The sequence below is a fragment of the Spermophilus citellus genome (assembly GCF_964194105.1).
Source record: "Spermophilus citellus genome assembly, chromosome: 10".
Classification (NCBI taxonomy): domain Eukaryota; kingdom Metazoa; phylum Chordata; class Mammalia; order Rodentia; family Sciuridae; genus Spermophilus; species Spermophilus citellus.
This window is the reverse complement of record NC_138197.1, coordinates 55,782,239-55,809,141: the sequence shown is the minus strand read 5'-3', so window position 1 is coordinate 55,809,141 and position 26,903 is coordinate 55,782,239. Positions and strand designations below refer to the sequence as shown.

The 26,903-nt window shown below is 39.0% G+C and overlaps 1 protein-coding gene and 1 pseudogene across 2 annotated transcripts in view; both read right to left on the bottom strand.

Moving 5' to 3' along the window:
* The window catches only part of LOC308658409 (importin-8-like), a 74,943-nt gene extending 69,741 nt beyond the window's left edge, over positions 1–5,202 (bottom strand). The window contains exon 1 of the mRNA XM_081311022.1: positions 5,195–5,202. The gene's annotated coding sequence lies outside the window, so the exon portion shown is untranslated. The remainder of the gene's footprint in view (positions 1–5,194) is intronic.
* The window catches only part of LOC308658209 (protein O-mannosyl-transferase TMTC1-like), a 34,670-nt pseudogene continuing 12,906 nt past the window's right edge, over positions 5,140–26,903 (bottom strand). Inside the window, exons 2-3 of the transcript XR_014024307.1 lie at positions 15,959–16,136; positions 5,140–5,266 (exon numbers count right to left, since the gene is read on the bottom strand). The product of XR_014024307.1 is annotated as a protein O-mannosyl-transferase TMTC1-like (transcript). The remainder of the gene's footprint in view (positions 5,267–15,958; positions 16,137–26,903) is intronic.

Here is a 26,903-nt window from a genome sequence, read left to right as displayed (position 1 = left end):
AACTCTGCATAATGGGAGGCAAACCCAATCTTATCAGTGATGTCACACTTGTGCTTGAAATTAGCCATGTCAGAAATATTTATATGCAAATTGGCAAACACTATAAATTAGAATTCTCCATTGGAAGGTCGATTATTAAACAGTAAATAGCACCCCACTGGTATTTATATGTCATTGTATCCCTTTCTGTTCCAGCATCTTGCATCTTTCCTCTCTACAGGTACTCTACATACACACACACACACACACACACACACACACACGAAATTTAAACATTCCTCTAGTTAACATGTCTTTCCTTATTCCTTCATTTTCAAATTTATTAAAAAATGTTTCATCTCTACTGAATTCTATACACTCTCATGATCCACTCTTAAGTCAACTTTTGTGCCACCATAACCAAAAGACAGGACAAGAACAATTTTAGAGGAGGAAAAATTTATTCAGCACTCAGGGTTTCAGAGGTCTCAGGCCATAGATGGCTGACTCCACTGCTCTGGGTCCCAAGGTGAGGCAGAACATCATGGCGGAAGAGTGTGGAGGAGGAAAGCAGCTCAAGATGTACCAATCAGGGCAGAGAGAGCTCTGCTCAACAGGAACAAAATATAAACCCACATCCTCAATGACCTACTTCTTCCAACCACACCCTGCCTGCCTGTAGTTATTACCCAGTTAACCCATATCAGGGGATTAATGCACGGATTAGATCAAGGCTCTCATAACTCAAATCATTTCACTTCTAAATCTCCTTGTGTTGTCACGAGCTTTTGGGGGACACCTCATATCTAGATCATAACACACTCATTAAGTTTTTCATTTCAAAAATATCTAAGCAACTGCTATTAGACAGGCTCTGCATCTGAAACTGAGGATGCCACTGTAAGCAAACACAACATGATTCTACCTTCATGAAGTTCACAGTCACACTGCAGTCTAACTTCTGTCCCACCTTCATAATCTCCAACCCTTTCCTAACTCCCTTTTCCTCCTACTTTGCCTTCTGTTAAAGAAAGAAAGAAAGAAAGAAAGAGAGAGAGAGAGAGAGAGAGAGAGAGAGAGAGAGAGAGAGAGAGAGGGAGGGAGGGAGGGAGGGAGGGGGGGAGGGAATGAGGGAGGAAAAGAAATTTGCATTTTCCCACTTGCTTCATATTCCTTTCCTCCATGGCTCTCCACCACAGGTCCAGATTTTCTCAACATTTTGACCCTTCACCCTTCTTTCCTTTTCCTCAGGAATTTCGCACCTTGGTTTAGTTTTATCTACTCCCAATTCTTAGAGACCCCAATTCAGTTCTTTCCTAGCTTTCCCTTCTCAGTAACCTAGACCACCCAACTGTTTAAGCCAGAAACCTGAAAATCCTTGTTTCCTTTCTTTCCCCCTTCCCCGTCCCAAACATCAGCACATGCCATATTCACAATATCTCCTAAAGTCACCACACTGTTTTATCTCATTCTCTGTCACCTTCAGTCAAGATCCTTTCTTTCCTCACCCAGCCATATAAAGCCTCCTAAGCCTTTTCCTTTCTTCACTCTTGCCTTCCAAACACCATGCACCACAAAGAATCTAGAGAAAACTTTTTGAAAAGAAATGTAATCAGGTCCCTCCACATTTTTAAAATAAAACCTCCAATGTTTTCTGTTATGGTTTGGATCTAGAAATGCCCCTGGAAAAGCTCGTGTTTTGAAAGCAATGGTCCCCAGTATAGCACGGTTTAGAGGTTAAACTTTTAGACCATGGTTATATCATATAGGGTATAACCTCATCAGTGGGTTAATTCACTTGATGGATTAATAATCTGAATGGAGTACTAGGTGGTAACTGTAGGCAGGTGGAGGTAGATAGAAGAAGCTGGTCACAGGGGGCATGGCATGGACTATATCTTGTCCTGGTTCCTCTGTCTCCCTCTCCCTCTGTTTGCTTCCTAGCTGCCATGAGCTGAAGTGGCTTTCTTCCACCATGCCCTTGTGCCATGATGTTCTGTCTCACCTCAAGCACAGGGCAATGGAATCAGCCAACCAAGGCTTTGAAACTAGAAACCAGAATAAACTTTTCCTCTTTTAAGTTGTTCTAGTCCGGTATTTTGGTCACAGCAACTAACAACTAACACATCTTCCAAATGCATCCAGAATACAACCCACACTTGCTTTTATGACAAATATGGCCTTTTATTTCCTGGGCCCTGCCCACCCCCAACAATATCCCACTTTATCATCATTCTCAAGCTGAAACTTCTCTACCCAGATCTTTGCAGGGCTGGCTCCTCACCTCATTCAGCATTGAGGGGGCCTTCCCTGATCTGCCAGCCAAATTCTCCCAGATCCACCAGTAATGCTTCATCACCTCCAGCTTCACGCTCTGCTTAGCATTCACATTGTTCATTCATTGTTGAATGTTGTATGTCTTTCTCTCCAGAAGGAAGGCCATACAAAAGCAAGCAGCTAGTTCTCCATATTTGCTAGGACATTTCTGGTGCCTGGAACCTGCCTGACTCATGTCAGACACTCAGTAGACACTAATGAATCCAGCAAGCAAGCAAACACTCAAGCAATGAGTGTTAAAAAATTAAAAATAGCAAAGCAGACTAGGGCTTAGCTATACAGTAAAGAGCTTGCCTAGCATGGGTAAAGCCCTGGGTTCAGTCCCCAGTAACGAAGGGGGTTGGAGGGATCACCAAAAATGGAAATTATTGAAAACAAAGACCCTGATAGGATAAAGTTTTAATGGACCACACAGAAAAATAAGAATAGGAATCTAAAGTAGCAAAGTGTTAACAGTATGAATAGAAGTTCCATATGTCAAAATAACTGGGAGGCCATTCAGCTGAGGCTGCTCTAGCACCCTGGACTTTACATAAGCAAACCAAAGCACAACTTAGAGGAAATGGCAAAATGAAACTCAAGCTTAATCAATCAGAAATCATCAACTGATGTCTAACTAGGGACTTTCCCCTGGATGATCTAAATAAGGATGCTACCACACTTTAACCCATCAAATATTTCTCTGCTCTGCTTCTGTATTCGCCCTGTAAAGGTCTCCTCTTCATTCCCCTGCATTAGCGCTTCAGACCAGCGGTGGTTTGGACTGGCAATTCACTAATCACTGCTCAAAGAAACCCTTTAAAACTGTGAAATGTCTATATATCTTTTAACAAATGTGTGCTAAATTCTGACTTGCCCTTGGTTTGAGCTATTTGTGAAGCAATGTAATTTAGTGAGCACACCTGTGCTGAAAAATACTGCTAATTTTCATGGCTAAGTTAAAACATTCAAAAAAAAAGAAAGAAAAACAATAAACATTTCATACTCAATTTTCCTGCATCTTCTAAAACGCTAGAGGAGTAGAGTCCCCTGGACTTCCTCCCATACTTGGGCTGCACTAACTTCATGGCAAACAAAAAGAGCAGGGAAGAGAGGGGGTAGTGGGAGAGCACCTTCCTCCCCCAGAAAAAAGGTAGGTATCACAGACCACAGGTTATCACCCTGCATCCCCTAGCTATTCCTTTCTCATCCAATCTAATATAGGCTAAGAAGGAAGGGAGGAAGAAGGGAGAGAAGGAAAGGAAAAGGAGGGAAATGTGGAGAGAAGGGGATCTCAAAGAGTCGACTCAATGCTTTAATTTTCCAGCATCACAGGTGGCACTGTAAGATACTGGACACTGAAAACATGCACAGCCAAGAAACCAGGCCAGTACCTCATCAGGGACCACACAGCTCGCGGTGACACTGGGAATCCACTGCTCTTGGGTGCTGGTGGAAGTGAGGAATGGCAGCCACCCCATGCTCCCTTGTGAGGGAACCGCTGCTTCCCGTTCTCCCGGTGGGGGTGGGCTGCCAGTGAGGAGGGCTGGGGGCTCCCAGGCTGCTGTAGGCTATGCTGATGGATGACCCCGTTGCTCCTAATTGTGCAGAGAAGGGAGGAGAAACAAAGTCAAACGGAATGACCAGGCTGGCAACCAAAACACCAGCACCCTGCCCCAACCCCCAGGTCCTACTCCCTCGAAGCAACCATCCCCAAGTCTCTGAGCCCTTTGCTTCTGGTAGTTACCACACTATATATATTTTTTAAACATAATTACATTATTATTTCTTTTTATCAGTTTTTACAGCTTATCATGTTGATTTCCAGAAGATCAGAACTTAGTCCCCCGTAGGTGATCACCAAGGCACCCACAGACACACACACTTCTTTACCCCTCACATTCCAACTATGGTCTTCTCATAATATTTGATTTTGGTGGTATTCAGGATTAGACATTATGATGATCTTATCAAATAATGTTCATAGCTGGGCCATCTGATGTACTCTTATTACATTTTCTATTATGAATCCTCTGAGATAAAATTTGTAATCACCAGATGGACAAAAATTTTAAAGTGTGATACTTGCAAATGATGCCGAGAATATGAAACAAAGGAGATTCTCCATGATTGCTATAGTCATTTATCGAGCAATGACTCAGGATGTGACCCAGTGAACATGCTTCTAACCTAGCAGCTCCACTTCAACAGTTGTGCCAGAGAGACAGCCTTGTGAATTTGCACAAGAACACATGCACAAGAATCTCACTGCAGCAGTATATAAGAGCATAAATGTGGACAGCCTAAATTCCAAAATTAGAATGATGGCTAAATTATGATAATTAAATATTATAGAGTGGTAAAAATGAATGAAATATAGCTACATATATCAACACTGATGTATCTAAAAAGCATAATGCTAAATGAAAAAAATAGTGATAACATTCATGAAAAGTTTCAAAATACTATGACTTGATATTCACTGGTGTATATATAAGAAATAATGCCCTAGAAATAAAAAGTGCCAAATTCAGAATTATGTTTATCTTTGCAGAAAGAGGGTAGGAACTGAGGTCAGAGAATGTCGTTTTCTACATGTTAGAAATTACATCCTCATTAAAAAAAAAAAAAAAGAAAGAAAAGAAAAGCCGGTATGAGTTCGGGAATAAAGAATTGCTGTTTGAATCTACAAAGCTGTGAGTGGCTCGTGATTTTGTGCCCAGCCAGACTGCGGCATAGAAGAGACAGCAGCCCGGTATTGGATAAAAAGAGAGATCTTATCCCTGGAGCTCATGAGCACAGCACCACCCTGAAGCCTCCCTTCTCTCCAAGCAGATGCTCACTCTACACACACAGCATGGCTGTAATCACAGAGGAGGGCTTGCTGAGCCATACATACCTATTGTAGGAGAGGAAGGAACAGGAACAGGAGACACGCTAACACGTCAGCTCTGCCAACAATCCCAGCCACCTATGAAGTTTAACACAAAGAAAAATTCAAAAACTCAGAAAATTCTGTCAGAAAAATCTCAGAGAAATGTCTTTGTTTGTAGATGAATAATATCATGTAACAAAATAGTATAGTATAATAAAATAGAATACATATTATTCTTCAAATTCTGACATGACTACCTCTGATCAGTAAGAATTAACAATAAGCTTACAGAAGGAGAAAAAGAAGAAGTGACAAGATTTTCATGCTTAACTTTATTTTTAACTTCTCTTGTAAAGAGGATCAATTTATAGCATCAAAGCTTATTCATTTATTATTATATTTTTTAAATCTTAAAAAGAGGGCTGGGGTGTTGTTCAGGGATAGAGCACTTGCCTAGCACATATAAGGCCTGGGTTCAATCCCCAGTATCATAAAAATAAAATAAATATTCTTTTGAGCAGTAATGGAGTGTGTGACACTGCTAATCTTTGGACACCACAGTGGTAATGAAGCAGAGGATATTTATATACTTATAGAATAGAAGGAAAAAGTAAGCTGAGGAATCAATATTTTGGACAAGAAAGGGAATAAGTTTGAACTAACAATCATTCCACCAGAGTATATGTTCATGCAATTGTGTGTATATGCATATGCAAGTTTATGTGTATGTGCGTGTGTGTGTGTGTGTGTGTGTGGGTGTGGGGGGTGTACACGTGTACACGCATGTGTGCATATTTCTAAGATCTGCCATTGCACTGGCTAAAAAGTAGCAAAGTAACTTCCTGGCACACCCAAAAGTCAGTCCCCATTCAAGAGAACATTGGCTCCCTGGAAAAAAGGGCTGATTACTGAGAGGAGGGTGGAAAGAATCAAGAAAATTTCTATCATCTTCTCATAGCAGTAAAAAAGGACCCCAAAAATTAAAGTCAAAAGGTCACCGAAGCCAGCAACAAGGGGCTCCCACTGACCAAACCTGAGACAATTTGATATCAAAATAAGTAAGGACCATGATTTATTATAAACCACTGAAAACAGAAACCTGTGAGTCCATTTGTTTAATATACAAATGATGAAAGAATGGATGCGTATAGAAGTGCATGCCTACACAGAGCAAGCAAATGGATGGGAAACAAGGAGAGCTCTGGTTTCACTGAAAAGCTAATGAATGTGGGGGAAATAAGGGAGGTGAAAAAAACATTTTTGCTGCCAAAAAGAAAAGGCTAGATAGAGCATGAATACCAAAAATATCAATAGGGCAGGGTGTAGTTCAGTGGTAGAGTGCTTCCGAAGCATGTGCACTAGCCTGGATTGGATCCCTAGTATCACAAAACACAAACATAAAAACAAATAAAACGATAGATGCAATCAAATGCTCTACTACTGAGCTACTGGATTAGACAGAGCAGAATGAAGGGAAGGGAGGGGAAAGGGGAATAGGAAAGAGTAGAATGAATTGGCATATTTCCTATGTTCGTATGTGAAGAAATCCACATCATGTACAACCACAGAATGGGAAGTTATATTCCATGTATGTACAATATGTCAAAATATACTCTACTGTCATGTTTGCCTAAAAACAAATTTTAAAGTTTTTTTGAAAATAGATGCTAAATCTAAACAGTAAAGTTTCCTGAAGTGAGAGATATTAGCATGACTTCAACGTCTTCCCCACTGACTACTTCTCTAGAAAAATAAAGAGAATTAATTACATAATGGAGATAATGTGTTACATTGCATTACACATTCACATCAAAATCAGCACCGAGAAAGATGCCTTCTTTATACATTATTCTAGCCAAGAATATATAACCTGAATATAATCATGAAAAAAAACCAAAGCAAACTCACAGCATCATTCTATAAAAACACAGATATAAATATGCTATTAAATATGATAATAATATATCATATATAATAATATATAAAATCTATATAAAATTTTATATTAGTATTTTATAACACTAAACTTTTATTACCTTTTAATTTATTCTGGTTTATATTACATCATGATTCCTAATTACAACTTTTTATAATCTATTGTCATAATATTGCATATATAATATGCATATATAAGTAAACATATATATGTATATAATTATACACATATAAGTGTATTATATATGCATGCATATATTACATATTTGCAATACATTAAATTTCATACATTTTAAATATTTATACATTATGTATTATGTATTTACATATAATATGTTATATATTCATAATGGTTTTTTACATTTATTGATTTTAATCATGTTACAAATTATAAAACATAATATGCGTATTTATATTATAATTTTATAATAACATTTATATATTACAATTTAATGTATTTAAAACATTTTATAATACAGACACTTCAACCTAAATTCTGAATCATACTGCCATCTATAAATTATATAACAGAAAGACTGAAGATTAGTAATTGTTCCAAAATAAAGGAGACTACAGAGAAATTATGACCAATACTCTCAGTTTTAGAAAATATACCACTAAATTATTAACATGCAAAGGGGTATAAATTATGCAACTCCTTCCAAATATTTCAAAAAACAATATTTTTACAGAGAGGGAGAAAGAGAGGAAGAGTGATAAAACAAATGTGGAAAAACATTAAAAATTAGTGAGTCTGAAAAATATTGTCACTCTGTGTATTAAGTTTAAAGTTATTTCAAAAAATGTGTTACTTCAAAAGGGGACTGGAATGGAAGTGGAGTGGGAGACAGATGACTCGTATTATTCTGCCTCACAGGATGTGTGTATTTCTCTTCATATTTTAAAGTCCAAGAAATAAAACTGTAAAGGAAAAAATGGGATACAGATTTTTAAATTTTTAAGTGCTTCTAAGAAAATGTCCCCAAAGAGCTAGATGAGCAGTTCATGAGGGAAATGATAAAAGGTGACATTTCGGGCACCAAAAAACAACATCACCCAAATCAGGAGAGCACCTGAGGCCCACGGGGTGTTGGAGAATCCATCAACAAGAGCAGAAAATAATTTCTTGGGATGCAGACCCGTGAACATCCTCATCACTAGGGCACAATTTGTGGTCACAGGGAGAAGCGATGGCACAGCAGGGAGCGGCCCACCCACCAGCAGCACAGATGTCTTTTGTCACCTGATTGAGACTTGATTTTGTTATGTTCAATTTCTGAGATTTGGGGTAATCTTTATATGAATATAACAACCCCACCTCACATATTGTCGTCACTGATGACACATGGAAATTGCCAGCCTGATGAACACCAGTGCCCTTCCTCCTTTTCCCTTCAGAGAAAGGGAGTGGAACTCTTCACAAAGGTTTGCCTGTACGAATTGTGGAAATTGTCTTTTCACTTTAAGATGTACATATATGATATCTTAATCTAATTTTATTAGGCAGTCTAATATATAGTTAAAATATGCATAAATATACTAACTAGACAATTAGTATACTGTACACACTGACATATTGTACATACCAATTGACAGCAAGTCACATATTAAGAAAAATTCTAGTCTCTTGGTGTAGTCCAACCTATAAGAGAAACCTAAACACAGCCAAAGAATTGTATCGCAGCAGAGAGCAAAAGCTACTACCTAATTTGGCTGCTTGGACCACACACTGTTCATTGATTGCTTAATCTATAAGGAACCTGAGGGACAAATCAGGTAGACGGCATGACTCAAGGGAGGCAGGCAGAGCAGTGTGGTATCACCATTGTCAAGGCTTACCTCAGAACTAGTAAAGCAACAATTGGGCACAGGTCACGTGTGAAGCTTAGATCCACTCAGTCTGCACCTCTGCTTCCTTGAGCATTTAGCTGAGCAACACTGCAAGACTTCCTGAAGGTTCCACAGAGAGCCATCTAGCCTGCTGCAGTCTCAGAAGAAAGCCTAGAGTCTGGGCCTGGAGGGACACGCACTACAGTATCGCCAATGTGGCCAAGAACAAGACTTGCAAACTGATATCAGGAGTAGCAAGTTGGAGTGAGGCAATTACAAGCGAGGCAGGCATACCTAATGCATTATAGGTGTCCTTAAGCCCTTCAGCCATTTTGGAAGCAGCAGCAACAACATATATCCTGGATGTATAGAATGTAGTAACCCTTTGAGCAGAAGCTCAGAGAGGACATTGAAACGTTAGTGCTGACACTAACAGGCTCCTTGGCCAAACCAAACCATTAAGCATTCAACAAACACCTGTTCTATACACCTTTGAGCTGGGATCTTTGGGGCAAAGAATTAGATATCTAAAAGCAAAGAGTTCATCATCAACTACTAGAGCAGCCACTCTAGTGATTCAATTAGTGAAGATCATCATGTTCAATAACTGTGTATTTTATTCCTGTTAACAAGAATTTTCCAAGTGCCTATTTGTCAAGCACTGTGCCAACTGGAGGGATACACCCTGCCTCGAGGACTTAAGCATCTGGTGGAGTTAGAAGAGGGCATTAAATATGATACAAGGAAACCACATGCAACACAAGAGGAAAAATCACTGCCAGGAAAAGACTGGAGGGTTTAATTTTGACTGTAGGATCTGGGAAGGCGTCACAGGGGAATGGTTTTACAATCTGACACTGAAAAGATGGACAAGGAGGATTTCAGAAAGCTCAAGACTAGGGGAATGGAAGCCTCAGCCAGGAAGGGAACAGAGATGCATTCCAGTCAGAGGATGGGAGTAGGGAAAGAGGTCTGAGGATATGTGGAGTGCTTCCTGAAGGAAGGGCAGAAAGTGATGAAGAGTGTGGAGCACATGAAAAGAAGTGGGGGTGCAATGGGAAGTGGAAAGGGAATGTGAAGTGGGAGCCAGTTGGACTTGATGCTATGACAATGTGGTTGAAACTGTACAGTTCATTAGAAAATAAAAAAGTAACTGGTCAGTTTTGGGCAACTGAAAAACATAGGCAAAAGAACAGCATGTATTCTGGCCCCAAGTTGAAGGTCTATACCACCAAGAGGGTAGCTGTAACCTGGAAAATGTAGCCTTTAACAAAATGTTCACCCACTGGGAAAGCATCAGTGTGTAGAATTCTAAACAGGTTTAGTATCCCTCATCTAAAATGCTTGAAACCCTAAGAGTTTTAGAGTTCGAATTTTTTTCAGATTTTGGAATATCTGCGTAACATAATGAGATATCTTAGGCATGGAACCTTAAACACAAAATTCATCTATGTTTCCATATACTTTTTATACACGCAACCTAAAGGTAATTCAATGCAATATTTTTAGTGCACCTGTGTTTTGACTGTGACCTACCTCATGAGGTCTGGTGTGGAATTTTCCACTTGCAGCATCATATTAGCACTCAAAAAGCGTCAAGAGTTGGAACATTTTGGAACTGGGAATTTGGGATTAGGGATGCTCAACCTATAATGTAAAATACAGAACTCCTAGCAAGAGTAATAGAATCATGTGTGGGAATTTTAACTAAGACTTAACTTGCTCTCAAAACTTGGTATTTTTTGAACACCACTCATATGATTTTTACAAAGTATGCTATTTTATAAAGTTATTAATGTTTATTCTATTTGTAAGACTGAGTTCCATTAGCATCAGACAGGGCCAGGAACACATACTTAGCATGTGGTAACAGCTACATGCCAGCCTGATCTAATCAGAACACAACTAACGTTCTCTTCTGTCCTCCTGGCCCATTCTGGAAATGGCCTTGACCTTGGAACTCCATGTATCAGCTTTTTCTCCTCTTGCTTCCAATTAATGTAAGTGCATTCCTTCAAACCAGTAAAGTCTCTGTGATGATGGGGTTTTCTCAGAAGACAATTGTAATTTTCCCAATTTCTCTGTTGATTTTTCTTATGATTTCAGGATTCAGAAAAACATCTTATTTCCCAAGAAATACAATGTCAGGAAACATTTCCAAGAATCTCAGGGACTAAAGTGAAGTAAGTCTGCCTCTAATTTTTTTCTTTTTTTTGCAATTGTCCAGCAGAGTGTCTATTCAATAGGCAGTGTATTATAGGCACTCCAATGTTTGTTGAAAGAGTGAGTATAGAAATGAATTGGTCCCTATATATTTATATTGGAAAAATGCTTCTTTCCTCTAGGGTTCTTGTGTTATTACAACATGTTGCTTTGTCTTGTATCTATTTATGTGCCTATTTTCTTTGCTTTCCTATGAGCTTGGTGACCATCAACCTGTGGATGGGGTCCCTGCTGTCCATTCACTTATTCCCCCAGCATAGAGAAGGCAGCCCTACACCAAGCACATACTCATCACCTATTTGATGATCTCACAATGAATAAAGGAAGCCTTTAATCACATCAGCATGTTTATATATGATCATATCAATGTGTTTAAACTAAATCCTATCCCCAAATTTTAAATTCCCCATCCTGTTCAAGATAACTTATGGTCTGGTCTCACTTTTTTTCTTTTTTAACAAAAGGGAGAAACTTCCCAGTAATTCCCTTCCCCCACCACAACAAGGTCTTCTGTTGTTTTAAATAGTTTTAAATAATTTATCATTATATCTTCTATCAAGTACATCTTTCTTTCTATTTCTCTAAAATCTATAATGAAATATAGCAGTCTCTATTTTACTTTGCAGTACAAATTGTTTTGTAGGTCAAAGTTTTTCCCTTCTTCTCTATACCTCCCTCATCTTCTTGCAAATGTAAATGTCTTCCCTAACATATCCACTTTTTGACTCCTTTGCACCTTTAATTGTGTTACTATGGATTGTATTTTTATTAGCACAAAAGCCTGTTGAAACCCTTCGTTAAAGGTCATTTTGCTAATAGGATTTGCCTGTTTGCTTCAAATCCAGCCTAAACACTATCAGCTCATGATCACACTGCCCCAAGTGGCCCATGCTTTCTGCTTTCCCTCTGAAACCATTGAATTACATCTGCAGTTTCCCTACTTGTTTGATCTTTCCTGTGATAATTGACTCCAAGACACTTTAAGTATAAATTTTCAGTTGAACTTTAAAAACTATTCGTCAGAAACAAATATTGGTCTGTGGTCTTAGATTAAAATACAACACTGACCCAGCATCGTATATTTTATATGGCTAGGATTGGCAGCCTTTGATTATTTTTCTTCATGTTAGGACCAAAAAGAACATTAAAATTCAGGTATCTCTCTCATCTCATTAAGTTTGTATCTAAAGTCTGTCATGCTGGTGTTCTAAAATAAGGTTGTGCTACTGCTCTAAATGTACCCAGTGGAATGTGGACAGGAAAGCAGCTCAAAGCACTTTCTCTGCCCTTTACAGGATCATATACAGGCTCTTCTTTGAATAGTAGACATTTGACACTATCTCCTTGAACTTATTTTATGTCCCCCTCAACATTTTTAAATGTATTACATACTTATGCTTAAAATATTTTATTATCTTATCTCTCTGTAATAAAAAATCATATTTAATTAAAAAAAATTTTTTTGCAGTGCTAGGGATTGAACTCAGGCCCAGGACCTTGTGCATTCTAGGCCAGCACTTCACCACTGAGCTGTGTCCCCCAACCCATAATTAAATTGATTTTTTAAATTTCATGTGGCCAAAAGCCTCTAAAGGTTAAAATTTTAACCCTGTATTACTATACCCAATATTATTAATTCATAATTGTTCAATATATCACAACTAAAATAGAAAACATGAAAATTATTAAGTATAAAAGCTTATATTTTGATATGTGCAGCAAGTTTCAATTATGTGTTTAGCTATCTGTGGCTGAATCTTATTACCTTTTGTTTAGAACAATGAGACAGCATGAAGCACCAATTCTATTCCTCCTGCAACCTTTATATAGATTATCCACATAAATGAGAATGAAGTATCCGTGTTATAGCAATGACTTAATTCTTGGAACTCTGAAGTTACCAGCACTTATCACAAAGTGATCTATCATCTTACACAATTTTTTAATGATCTACCAGCAGACAAATCAGCCAGGTCCTCCTCTAATTTGGTCAAAAGCAAAGAATTTAAACACATCCATCATTAGAGTTAACTGGCATTACAGCCATTTACTTTCAGAGTTTTGTAGAAGTAAAGCAAAAATCCTCTACCAAGAGTTACCAAAGGACCATTACTTATACCTCACGTTCTTTTACTTACAAGCATCTTGTCCAGTCTACTGTACTCAGAGTAGGGAAAATTACCTAAACAATGTCATTTTTTATATGATGATTTTTATCAGTCTGTGTGTGTGTGTGTGTGTGTACACGAGTATACACACATACAAGTTTATCAAAACCTAGGGCTTAAAGGTTTAGAATTCTGTTTGTGGAAAATAGCCATCATACAACCTGATTGCCCAAATCAATTCTCAGTATCAAACCAATTAGTCAAATCATATTTCTTAGGTCAGTTCAAATAAACATACAACTGTGCATCTCTACAATTATTGAACTTCTGAACTTAGAACATCAACAGGAGCCACCAATCCATATTTCTAATACCATATTGTATTCTTCATAGAAATACATATTTGGTTTGGATGTGAGGTGTCCCCCAGAAGCTCATGTGTGGGCTGAGATTGTAGCTCAGTGGTAGAGCACTTGCCTAATATGTGTGAGGCCCACTGGGTTTGACTCTTATAGCACTGCATATAAATAAATAAAGGTCCACCACCACCACCACCACCAACAACAACAACAACAACAACAATATATATATATATTTAGAAGCTAACAACAACAACAACAACAATATATATATATATATTTAGAAGCTAGCCAATCCCTAAAAAACAAATGCCAAATGTCTTCTTTGATATAATGAGAGAAACCAAGAACAGAGCAGGGAGGAAGAGCAGGAGGAAAAGATTAACATTAAATAGAGTCATGAGGTGGGAGGGAAAGGGAGAGAAAAGGGAAATTGCATGGAAATGGAGGGAGACCCTCATTGTTATACAAAATTACATATAAGAGGTTGTGAGGGGAATGGGAAAAAAAATAAGGAGAGAAATGAATTACAGTAGATGGGGTAGAGAGAGAAGATGGGAGGGGAAGGGAGGGGGGATAGTAGAGGATAGGAAAGGTAGCAGAATACAACAATTACTAATAGGGCATTATGTAAAAATGTGGATGTGTAACCGATGTGATTCTGCAATCTTTGTAATGTTTTGAATAACCAATAAAAAAATTAAAAAAAAAAACCTCATGTGTGAGACAATGCAAGGTTTAGAGAAATGATGAGACTTAACCCAGTGAATTAATCACCTAATGGGATTACTGAAGGCAGGTGGGATGTGGCTGGAGGAGGTGGGGCATTGGGGGAGGGATTTGGGGGTATATTTTTGTATCTGGCAAGTGGAGATCTCACTCTCTGCTCTCTGATCATCATGTGACCTGCTTCCCTTCACTACATTCTTCTGCCTCACCTCAAGTCCTTAGGAATGGAGCCTGCTGTCTATGGATTGAGACCTCTGAAACTGTGAACCCATAAATAAATTTTTATTCTTCCAAAATTGTTCATGTCAGGTCTTTTAGTTGCAGTAGCGAAAAAGCTGACTAAACACATAAGACAGGGAGAGATCACAAGTTCTTTCCTCAATGTATCATGTATTAATTGAAGGAAGCCTCCTGACCCCAATAGTCTGTTCCTTTAGAAGGAAACTCAAGGGTATGTATGCCTCAGGCATGGTAGATTCTGAAGTATGACAGTATTCCTGGTTTAGGAGTTTTTGTTGTTTGTTTGTTTTCCTTTTTGGTACCAGGGATTGAACTCAGGGTGCTTAACCATTGAGCCACATCCCCAGCCATTTTAAATTTTTTTATTTTGAGACAGGGTCTCACTAAGTTGCTTAGCGACTCGCTAAATTGTGGAAGCTGGCTTTGAACTTGAAATCTTCCTGCCTCAGCCTCCCCAGCCACTGGCATTGTAGACATGCTCCTACACCCAGCTCTTATTTTTGTCCAAATGAGAAAAGGGCAGGTGAGAGAATAAGTTAAGAAAAGAGAACCAATGTGCCATCTTCCCTGCTGGTGTGTTCTTACACAATCGACTTTGGGAAAGTGTCTGCATGCCAGCTAAGGCTTTGCAAAAGACTGAAAAAAACTGTGGGGCCATGTACTCTTGGAAAGACATCCTCTGCCTCCAGCAATGTACATGAAATAAACTAGCTATGGTTACTAAGATGTAGAACAAGGAAGTTCAACAATGCCACCTCATTCAGTGCATAATTAAGTAAATATTTTAAAGGGGCCATAGATCTAAACTATCAATAATTTCAAAACAAGAGTTTTCATCAACTACAAAATAACTACACCTCTTATTAAATAACTTGGAAAATAATTGGTAAGCCTCCTAAGTCTCTTTCTAACATTAAGGATGTCACTCTAACTGTTTTTGGTCCTCCTCCAGCTCTTACAGTTCTGCTTCACAAATATTATAAATACAAAGCACAGTGAGCAAAAGTAAAACAGAAATATAGGGCAGGAATAATGACTTAGCATGACAAGTATCTCAACATGCCCCTTGCTGTTTAAAGACGCATTAGGATTTAAATTTTCTGCAAATACCATGTACTATTACTTGGACTAATAATAGTGGCTATTTTAAAAGCAGTTAAATCCTCAAGGTGCAAAAAAGTCAATTTGAACATTCAAAAAGAAAAGTGGTCAAGCAGAATGATTTTTATATAAAGATAAACACTTCAGTAGAGCTTTGAATTCACCTGGTTTTGAAAGAAAGAAAAAAAAAAAGATCAGTTAAGCTGATACATACAAATACATTTGTTTTGGTTGTTATTTCATTGAGTTCCAATTATACTCACTGCCTGTGTGTGAACAGGATGCACAGCAAAAAGTAATGCCATAACAAAAGCAAGTCCAGGATTCTTGAAGACGGTTTTATCACAGATGTACATCAGCACGAGGGTCACTAAGCAGTGTAAAATTACATTTACTGCGTGAAAGTAGAATGGGTTCATGCCAGTCAAAAATATGTTTAGCCTGTAAAAAAAAAAAATTAAATTAAAAAATAAAAACCTGTGCTAACTTCAAACACAACACAAGCACAAAGAAAGCAGACAGATTCTATCATTTATACAGATAAGCTATTTGAGTAATTATTTTTAAATGACTCCCAACATTTCATTATTTGATAGATTTGAGTATGAACCACTTTTTTACTATCTCCAAATTAATTGTCCTATCTGCAGAAATCAATGCATATATAATACAATGTCACTTTAGGAAAATTTGGCCTCACTGAGGCAGCAAAAGCAGGTGCTCAACCTGTTTTTCCTTCACTCGGTGGATGATATAAACCCCTCTCATAATATTCTTGTTCTCACTGCCAGCTACTCCAAAGTGGCCAAGTGTTCAAATGCAAGTTCACAGTGCTGTGGGTCAGAGCCACAGTCACTGCAGATGAACAGAAACCAGAAGCCTGTGACTGTGGCCACGGTTCAGACAAACCAGGCATGAATGTGTTCTCTCACCTATGGTGCCACCAGGAGCCACATTTCCATATTATGCATGTGACGGCATCATCTAATTACTATCCCACAAGGGGATCTTTGGGGCATTACATACTATTACCAGCTGCAGCTGAAATAAAAAAACATGAGCAAAACCATAATGTTTCAGAAATCTATACTAGATATTTTTAATGCAGATTCCCAGATCTCAGAATCTGATTATTAAGACTATGACAAAGAAACAAGAAGAGGACCACATAGAGAAGGGAAATCAGTTGTTGAACATCATAAAAAAAAAAATACTTTCATGAGACAGAAATGCAGAACAGAGACATCTGAAGGTTGCTTTAAATTTAGTAACAGATCATACGATTGAGTCTATGGGATTATAGAAAAAAATGCACTGGACAGGGTCTAGATGTTTTAGAGGAACATACACACCCTTAGTCTCCAGTCCATCTTACAAAAGAAGTAACCCTAGGTCATTCTTCACATGCCCTTGATCTTCTTCTCTTACAGAAACAACTCCTCTTTGCCAAAACCACCCAGACTGCACAAGTCAGCTCTAGCAATGACATATGCATATTCTAAATACTTGACTTGATTCATGCACAGCTTTCACCTACAGAATTTTAATCATCTCAAGCTTTATTTGGGCATATGAATCCAAATGTCATAGTTACTAATCAACTCTTCCTTCACTCCCACTCCCAACAAAGTAACCATAATTCAAAACCAAACCTGGAAAACATGGACTGTTATATGGGATTCAACTAAGGGCATTGATGCAAGGTTGGACCCAGCTGTGTGTAGGCAGATCCATGAGCCTGCACACACCAGCACCCTTCTACAGACTCATGGTGGGAAATAATCCAAACGAGGGGAAGAAGAATGGGAACAGGCAGGTCCAAATAAAGCAAGAACAGCACCACATTCCAAGGAAGGAGGACCCCACATGTCAAAGTTGCCAGAAATCAGAAAGCTCCGGTCTGGAGATGTAAGAAGGTAAGACCACGATGTGGTTCTCAAAGAGCTGGACACAGTTGCTATAAGTCCATCCTCCTGAGGCTGATTCCTCACTGAACATTCTAGAACAACTAAACTATCCATTTAAAATTCATTCATATCAGTGATGATGATGAGAGGAAACAGCATCTCACAGGCATTTGCTGGGTATCCAAATTGGATCTCTGACAGGCAGTTTGCATGAAAGCCTTTAAAAAGTGTATACTCTGACAAAAATTCTCATTTCTAGGGATTTTCATGAGGAAATAACCAGAAAAGTATTCAAAGATCATGTATGGGCAAAAATGCATCTCACCATGCTAATTATAAAAATGGCAAGATCTATTAAAAAGTCTAAAATGATGAAGAATGAATTCTCCAAACTTCAGTCAGTTACCTTGAGACAAAATGTTAACAAATTTTTCGGACATATCCTGTTTGCAAGAATAGAAAAAAAAAGAAGATCTGATGCTGGGAGCCAACAGGGGTTCACAAAAAGAGGACTTAACTGATGAACCTCCTAATTTAATAGAGGCAGGAGTGTGATAGATACATCACATCTTTATTTTAACAAACACATTTATCAAAATCTCTTGCAATCTCCTTGCCCAGAAGATAGCCTAAGATGGATCTGTTGCAAACACAAAGAGTGGTGAGTAATAAATCAATGCTTCCTTGGACTGAGACCTCCTCTGTATGTCACAGCTTTCCAATATTATCTCTGCATTGTCCAATATTTTTATCAAAGATTTAAGTTTAACTAATATGTATGCTTATCAAGATTATAAAAATACCTGCATTGGGGAAGGAGTGCTAATATGCTGAAAGACTGATTGATATTCACAGAGTTTAAATGGGTGAAATTATGAATTTTAATAGGATTAAACTGAATAGTGGTAAGAGTAAAGAGGGGACGTAAAACAGAACAAAATGCTGCCAATCCAGATTAAAATAGTGTACCTGGTTGCCGCAGTCTTGGCTGGGCACAGAATCACGAGCCACCACACAGCTTTGTAGATTCAAACAGCAATTCTTTATTCCCGAACTCACACCGGCCTCCACACATGTTCTGGGGCAATCCCAGTTCTGCTGCCACCCTATTCACCTACTACACGAGGCTTATTTCCCAAAATGCTCTCTGAATCTCACGAGAGCTCAACGGGAGCTCAGGTAGCAGGAACGCCCTATTTCCAGCAGCAATAATCCTCAACATCGAACTTCCCTAAAACCCAAGGTCTAAAACTGGGAATGCCCTTAACCCAAGGAGCGGGATACTTCCTCAAACTGCAGCATACACCCTAATCCTGGATCCACCCTGGTCATTGAGCAGGGTCACCTTTCTCAAACACACATGCAAGGTCACAGCAAATTTCCAAGGCAAGTCCATTTAACATGGGGTACGCTGGCAAGGAAATTTCGATGTGTCATTCCTACTTGGTAATGGCCCTCAGCATCTCCCCCCTTCTGATTAATTAAACAACAAGCAATGTGGCTTAAGGACCGTGCCTGGTAGGTTGTCCAATTCAACATATGGTTCTTACCCGTCATGGGAAAACTGACCTTTAGGCATCAGCCTCCTGTCTTAGGTTGAATCCACTGCAATCAGATCAACCCGTCACTGACTACCGGTCCAACATTCAGCCATGCTTGTGGATAGGTCTATGCACCAGTGGGGGGGTGAGGTTCTTGCCTCACCTCTGTTGGCCCCCAAATTTAGCCTTGGTGCCAGTGGGGGGGTGAGGTTCTTTGCCTCACCTCTGTTGGCCCCCAAATTTTAGACCATCACTAGTAGAAGGGAGGAAGATACAGAAATGCCACGACACCAAGCCAATTGACGGCTCCTTTGGAAAAATTGCGTCACTGGTGACACCATCAGCAAAGATATGCCAGCATTACCACAATTAACATGGGGTGAGCTGGCAAGGAAATTGCATCACTGGTGACACCATCAGCAAAGATATGCCAGCAGTACCACAATTCGCTGCACCAGACGATATTTCACAATGCATGCAACTGATATATAGTCCAGGCAAGTTCTGCAGGCAGTTCAAATTGGAGGAGTCTATCAATATGTCCATTTCCTCCCAAAGTAAATCAAGTCCTTGATTGAGCATTACTTGTTGAGTTATATTCATTGATGCATCAGTTTATACAGTTTACTGTGATGGCTATCATAGAAGCTGTAGTTTGGTTTTATCTTAGTCTTCACCGGCACTGGGATGGAGATGGGAATTCTGGCAATGATGCTAAAGAGACATTATCCTGAACAGAATTATTAAATATAATGAAAAGGAAAGGTGAAACTAAACAAACAGATCTGTTAACCTCCTTTAAAAACAATCCTTAACAGCTATTTACCTAATTAAAATTAAACCATTTAAATCACGTGAATAAAAAAAATTCGGATCCATTTTTTTATGAGCGCTCCTCATATATGAAATATGGACATACACACATACAGACATACAACACAAAACAGAAATATGCACAACATACAACACATAAGACAATAGTAAATAAAGGCCTTGTAGCTATACCTAGGTGAAATCTCCATTGCAATGTTTAAAAACTCTAGTCAAAAAATAAAAGACAGTCAAAAAATAAAACTGATCAGAAAAACATTAACCCAGGTTTGTATGAGCTCAAAAAATAAAATAGAACTTTACGATGTGGGAAAAATGCAATAATAAAATAGATATTGAAAAAAGCACCGTGGTTAATCACTGTCGCAGATGTAAGAATAGTCAAGCTGGAGCTCTGGATATCAGCTGTTATGGATTTGAGTCAAATCATCTTTTTTCTTCTGTAGAAATTGCTTTAGTTAATCTCTCTGGAATCCAAATCGGCTGCTATTCTCCCTGTGGAAAAACACAAACGGAACCCCGACTCCAGACAATAACTGGGTCAGGGCCTTTCCAGTGTCCTGTTAGAATATCTTTCCAAAGTACCTTAGGCTTATGTACATTTTTCGGGTACATATGTCTTTCCGCAGCACTAAGTCCTGATGAATCCAAATTTAGAAAGTTTAGAGTAAAAAGGGTTATTTTAAGTTTATCTTTGGGGGATATATACCCCTTACCAATTCCCTCTTTTTGCTTTAATAGGTATGTTTTAATACTTTGATGAGCTCTTTCAACTATGCCTTGTCCCTGTGGATTGTATGGGATTCCTGTTATATGAGTAATACCAAATGATGAGAAAAATTGTTTAAAAGAGGCAGAAGTATAACCAGGACCGTTATCAGTTTTTAACTGTTTAGGAACACCCACAGTGGCAAAATTTTGTAAGCAATGAGCTATAACATCTTTAGTTTTTTCTCCGGCATGAAGGGAGCCCATCAAAAATCCAGAAGAAGTATCAACTGTAACATGCAGATATTTTAATTTTCCAAATTCTGGCAAGTGTGTGACGTCCATCTGCCAAATATGGTTAGGTATCAGTCCTCTAGGATTGACTCCAAGATTAACTTGTGGTAAAAAGGTCACACAATTTTGACATTGTTTTATTATTTGTCTAGCTTGTTCCTTAGTTATTTTAAAACGCTTTTGTAAAGTATTAGCATTGACATGGAACCTTTTATGAAAATTTGTAGCTTCTTCTAGTGTAGAGAAAATATGTATGTCATGTGTAGTTTCATCTGCTAGTTCATTGCCCAAACTAAGGGCTCCAGGCAATCCTGTATGTGCTCTGATATGTCCTATAAAGAATGTATCTTTTCTGTCCCAGAGTAGACTTTGTATAGTGGAAAATAAAGAGAAAACAGTAGAGGAAGGGGAAATCCTACCAGCATCTTCAAGGGATACTATAGCATTAACTATATCCTGATTATCAGAAAATAAATTAAATACAGAATCTTTAAACATCACAAAAACTTGTAAAACTGTATTAAGCTCTACCTTTTGAGCTGATTGTTTGGGTACTAAAAATGTAAAAGTTTGATCAGGGGTAACTATTGCTGCTGTACCATTACTTGAACCATCAGTGAATACATTTGGAGCATTTATGATAGGGGTTTTTCTTGTCGCGGCACTCGCCTGGCTCGCGGACAACGCCGCCGCGTTGTCTGCGATGAGCCTCACGGGCCACCGTCCTCCCCCAGCTCCTCTCAGACCGCTGCGGTCAATAACGGACCTTCTTGCCAAAATACTCCTGTAGGCATATTTTTTGTTGGTATTACAATAAATAATAAAGACAAAGTTATATCAATTCTATCCAAATGCATATTTTCCATATATGTTTCAATAATTTTTCATGCCTTTCTTGCTTCAGGCGTTAACATTCGGGGTGAATTTGGATCTGATGGACCTTTTAGGATATCAAATAAAGGTCCCAACTCTCCTATTGGTATGCCTAGATAAGGCCTTATCCAATTTAGGTCTCATAATAACTTTTGAGAGTCGTTGAGTGATTTGAGTTGATCTACTCGTATTTGAATTTTCGGTGGACGGACCATGGTTGAGGATAATAGAACTCCTAAATAATTAATTGGAAAATTTAATTGTACTTTATCTATTCCTATCTCTAGATTATAATTTTTTAATAAGTTCGTAAGTGTGGCATAACATTCCAGCAATATGTTTTTATCTTTATGTGCTAATAATACATCATCCATATAGTGAAATATTTTTAGTTCAGGATTTTGATTTCTAAGTGGCTGGATTGCTTTATTAACATAGATTTGATACATAGTTGGACTGTTAGCCATTCCTTGAGGGAGTACTTTCCACTCATATCTCTCATCAGGACCCTCATGATTTAATGCAGGGATAGTAAATGCAAAACGTGGACTATCCTCGGGATGAACTGGAATTGAAAAAAAACCAATCTTTAATATCTATGGCTAAAACATGCCACGTTTTTGGTAAAGCAGACAATTGAGGAATCCCTGATTGAGCAGGTCCCATAATAACCACCTTATTATTAATGGCTCTTAAATCTTGCAATAATCTCCATTTACCCGATTTCTTTTTGATGACAAAAATGGGAGTATTATGGGGAGATACGGAAGGTTGTAAATGTCCTTCCGCTAATGGTTGTTTGACCAGATCATGGGCTACTTGTATCTTTTCTTTAGTCAAGGGCCACTGAGGAACCCACACTGGTCTTTCTGATTTCCAAGTAATTTTGATTGTCTCAGTGGCCCTTTCTGAAAATCCGACCCATGTCTGTCTGTTCCTTGATCTAATTGAATTGGTGCTGCTAAACCTTGTTCTTGTTTTCCTAATCTTTTTTCTTTCTTAACACCTTGTCTAGCCCTAGTAGTGGGCACATTAGAATTGATGTTATTTGTTAACATCAAACCTAGTTGATCCAGGACATCTCGTCCCCATAAATTAATAGGAAGGTGATCCAAAACATATGGCTGTATAGTTCCTTCACATCCTTCAGGATCCTTCCAATCTAATACCATAGAACTTCTATGGGGATTAGTCGCCACTCCTAGGCCTCGAAGCGTTTGAGTGGCTTGTTGTAATGGCCAATGTTTTGGCCATTCTCGACGAGATATGATGCTAAGCTCAGCACCTGTGTCCAGTAGCCCATTAAACTCGTGACCTTGAATATTTAGTTTTAGCATCGGGCGAGAATCTAAATTTAAAGACAACATAGCCCAATCTACTCCTGTGGAGCCTAATCCCTTAGAACCTCTTTCTACATTATGACTAGAGAACTTATTATGTAGGCTGGGTATTATTAACAACTGTGCTATTCTATCTCCAGGTGAAATTACTGATATACCTCCTGGAGAACTAGCTATAATTTTTATTTCACCTACATAATCAGGATCAATTACCCCAGGACTTATCATAAGTCCTTTTAATGTAGATGAACTACGTCCCAATAATAAGCCTACTGTTCCTTGGGGAAGAGGTCCTTTTACTCCTGTAGGAATGATTTGAACTCCCATCTCTGGAGTTAATACTGCTCTGGCAGAGGGGCAGATGTCCAACCCTGCGCTCCCTCGGGTTTGTCTGATGAGGGATTTAATGGACAATGTGTCCTGGGCACCACCCTGATGGTGTTGCTGGGTTCCTCCACTGCCCCGTATATTTGTGGTTGTGGGCCCCGGAGCATTGGGCCCCTCAGTCCGTTTTTTGGCAATGAAGCCTGATGCCTTTCTCCACGATATCGTGGGTAAATACCTGATCCTTGTCCGTTTTTTGATAACGGAGTACCTTCTATGGTGGTTTGAGAACGGCATTCATTAGCCCAATGTCTCCCTCTACGGCATCATGGGCAAATACCCGGTATTCTATTCCTTTGATTTCTAGTTTTGTTAAAACCTCCTCTTATAGGGCAACTCCTTTTAAAATGTCCTGTTTGTTCACAATTATAGCATGTTTCTGGCCTGGCATCTAAAGCCTGTTGTACTGCAGCTGCCAAGACTTGCCCTTGTTCATTAATATCTCTACATAATTTAATATATGTATTTAAGTCTTCATGTCTCCATGGTCTAATAACCTCTCTGCAGCAACGATTTGCTTGTTCATAAGCAAGTTGTTTTATTAATGGCATTGCTTGATCTGTATCCCCCAAAATTTTGGCGGCTGTTTGAATAAGCCTATCTACAAAGTCAGCGTAAGGTTCATTAGGTCTCTGTATTACCTTAGATAGCTGACCTTGTAAATCTCCATGTCCTTGTAAAGTCTTCCATGCCCTAACTGCGTCTGCAGCAATTTGTGCATATATAGCAGGATCATATTCAATTTGTTGCCGTTGACCCTCATAAGGTCCTTTTCCTAAAAGCATATCTAGATTTCTTTGAGGGTAACCGGCTGCTGCATTTCGCCTAGCTGTCTCCGTGCAAAATTCCTCATTGGCAACTTTCCATAACAAATATTGTCCTCCATTTAGCACAGATTTACACATGCTAGCCCAATCTGCTGGCGTCATGTCCAAGTTAGTAATGGATTCGACCATGCTTACCGTGAAGGGAGCTTGGGGACCGTAGGTTGTTACAGCCTCCTTTAACTGCTTCACTGTTTTAAAATCTAAAGCACGGTGAATTCGCTGCCCTCCTACCTGTTCAAGTACAGGGCATGCTAATCTATGAGGTCCTGTCTCAGGATCCCACTTATCAACTACGGGGTTTGAGGGCCACTCAGCTGTTTCCATCGGTGGGGCTGTTGGTTGAATTACGCCCTCTGGTAATAAAACGGAGTTAGTAACAGCCTCTTGTTGTGGCCTTTTTCCTAATAACCCCTTTTCCTTTAAATTTTCTTCCTCTCTCTGACTAGCTCGAGAGACCTTCTCTTTTGCTTGATCTAAAATGTCTTTCTCCATGGTCTGAATCTCTAACAATTTACTTAACACCTTTTCGGTTTCTTTTTTACTAATTTCTAATCTTCTATAAAGATAACGCAACCCAATAAGATAACACAAAACAAAACCGCAACTGAATGAAACAAAAACTGAATAAAAATTCGCTGTATCAATTTTCTCTTTCTCCGGGCTGACAAACTTCAAACCTTGAGCCATCCATTTTTCCCAGTTTGCCTGAGAAATTTCTAGGGACAGGCAGCTTGAAACAAAAACGAAATAAATCAAAACAAGAACACATTGTTTTTTGAAATGGTCACCCATTCTCTCGCCTTCCCTCAGGGGCGAGCAATTTCACTTACCTCCAAGTTTCAGACGTTCCGCGTACGGGCCACCAAATGCCACAGTCTTGGCTGGGCACAGAATCACGAGCCACCACACAGCTTTGTAGATTCAAACAGCAATTCTTTATTCCCGAACTCACACCGGCCTCCACACACGTTCTGGGGCAATCCCAGTTCTGCTGCCACCCAATTCACCTACTCCACGAGGCTTTCTTCCCAAAATACTCTCTGAATCTCACGAGAACTCAAAGGGAGCTCAGGTAGCAGGAACGCCCTATTTCCAGCAGCAATAATCCTCAACATCGAACTTCCCTAAAACCCAAGGTCTAAAACTGGGAATGCCCTTAACCCAAGGAGCGGGATACTTCCTCAAACTGCAGCATACACCCTAATCCTGGATCCATCCTGGTCATTGAGCAGGGTCACCTTTCTCAAACACACATGCAAGGTCACAGCAAATTTCCAAGGCAAGTCCATTTAACATGGGGTAGGCTGGCAAGGAAATTTCGATGCATCATTCCTACTTGGTAATGGCCCTCAGCACCTGGTACTGCCCAGGAGTTTTTAGTTCCCCTTAACTTAGAGACTCAGTGTGTCTTGGGTATCAAAACAGACCAAAACATCAACAAAAAGACAGGGAACTGCTGGGTAAGGTAGCAAACACTGTAATCCCAGCGGCTCTGGAGGCTAAGGCAGGGGGATCCAGAGTTCAAAGCCAGCCTCAGCAATGGCAAGGCACTAAACAACTCAGTGAGACCCTGTCTCTAAATAAAATACAAAATAGGGCTGGGGATGTGGCTCAGTGGTTGAATGCCCCTGAGTTCAATCCCCAGCAAAAAAAAAAAAAAAAAAAAAAAAAAAAAAAAATCGGAAAACGTACAAGTCAAACTCTTTTTCATTTCCATGTACTCCAACAGGACTTATCAAACACCTATTAGACATCAGGAATAGTTCAAGGCCCAGAGTTACAAAGAGAAGATAGGGCATTTGCTTTTAAATGGTTGACCACATACTAGGAGCAAGAGAGGCAGTTAGTCAGATAAGTAATAGTGACAGAATTCTAGCAATGGAGAAACTACCAGGTGCAAAGATTTTGGAGAAGGTAATATTCTACCTGTGGACAGGAGAGACAAGGTGGGTGGAATCCAGCATGGAACAGGAGACCTCCAGAGTGCTTCTTAACCCTAGAGCACCTTCACAAGAGGGCTCTAGGAGTAGAAGAGGGAGAAGCTCTCTGAAATGAGATCTCAGGAAGGTAGGTTTGTGGAAGGGGGTGTTCAACCTGAGGATGATGACAGAAAGAAGTGATACCAAGTTCTCTGGGGGGAAAGATCTTGGTCAAATTTATTGCTCGACCCCAGTATCTAACACATTCATGGTTGTAGCACAATATATTTTTTGTATGAATAAACATGATGAGCAAATGAAATACTGAAGCAAAGCACTTACTCTAAGTATCTCCCCAAAGGGAAAGTAAGATCCAATAACAACATTGCAAACAGGCTGTCTAAGAGCCAGGTTTATCCAGTAAATTGTTTTGTTTCACCTTTATATCTTTTTTCTTTTTAAAATTTACCGATATTTTACAAAACAGATGGTTATTTGGATAAATTTCCTGTTCATCTTGAAACGTTATTGGACCTGGCAACTCTGGGGTTATATGGCTATGCAGAAATATTTGGGTGCCCATT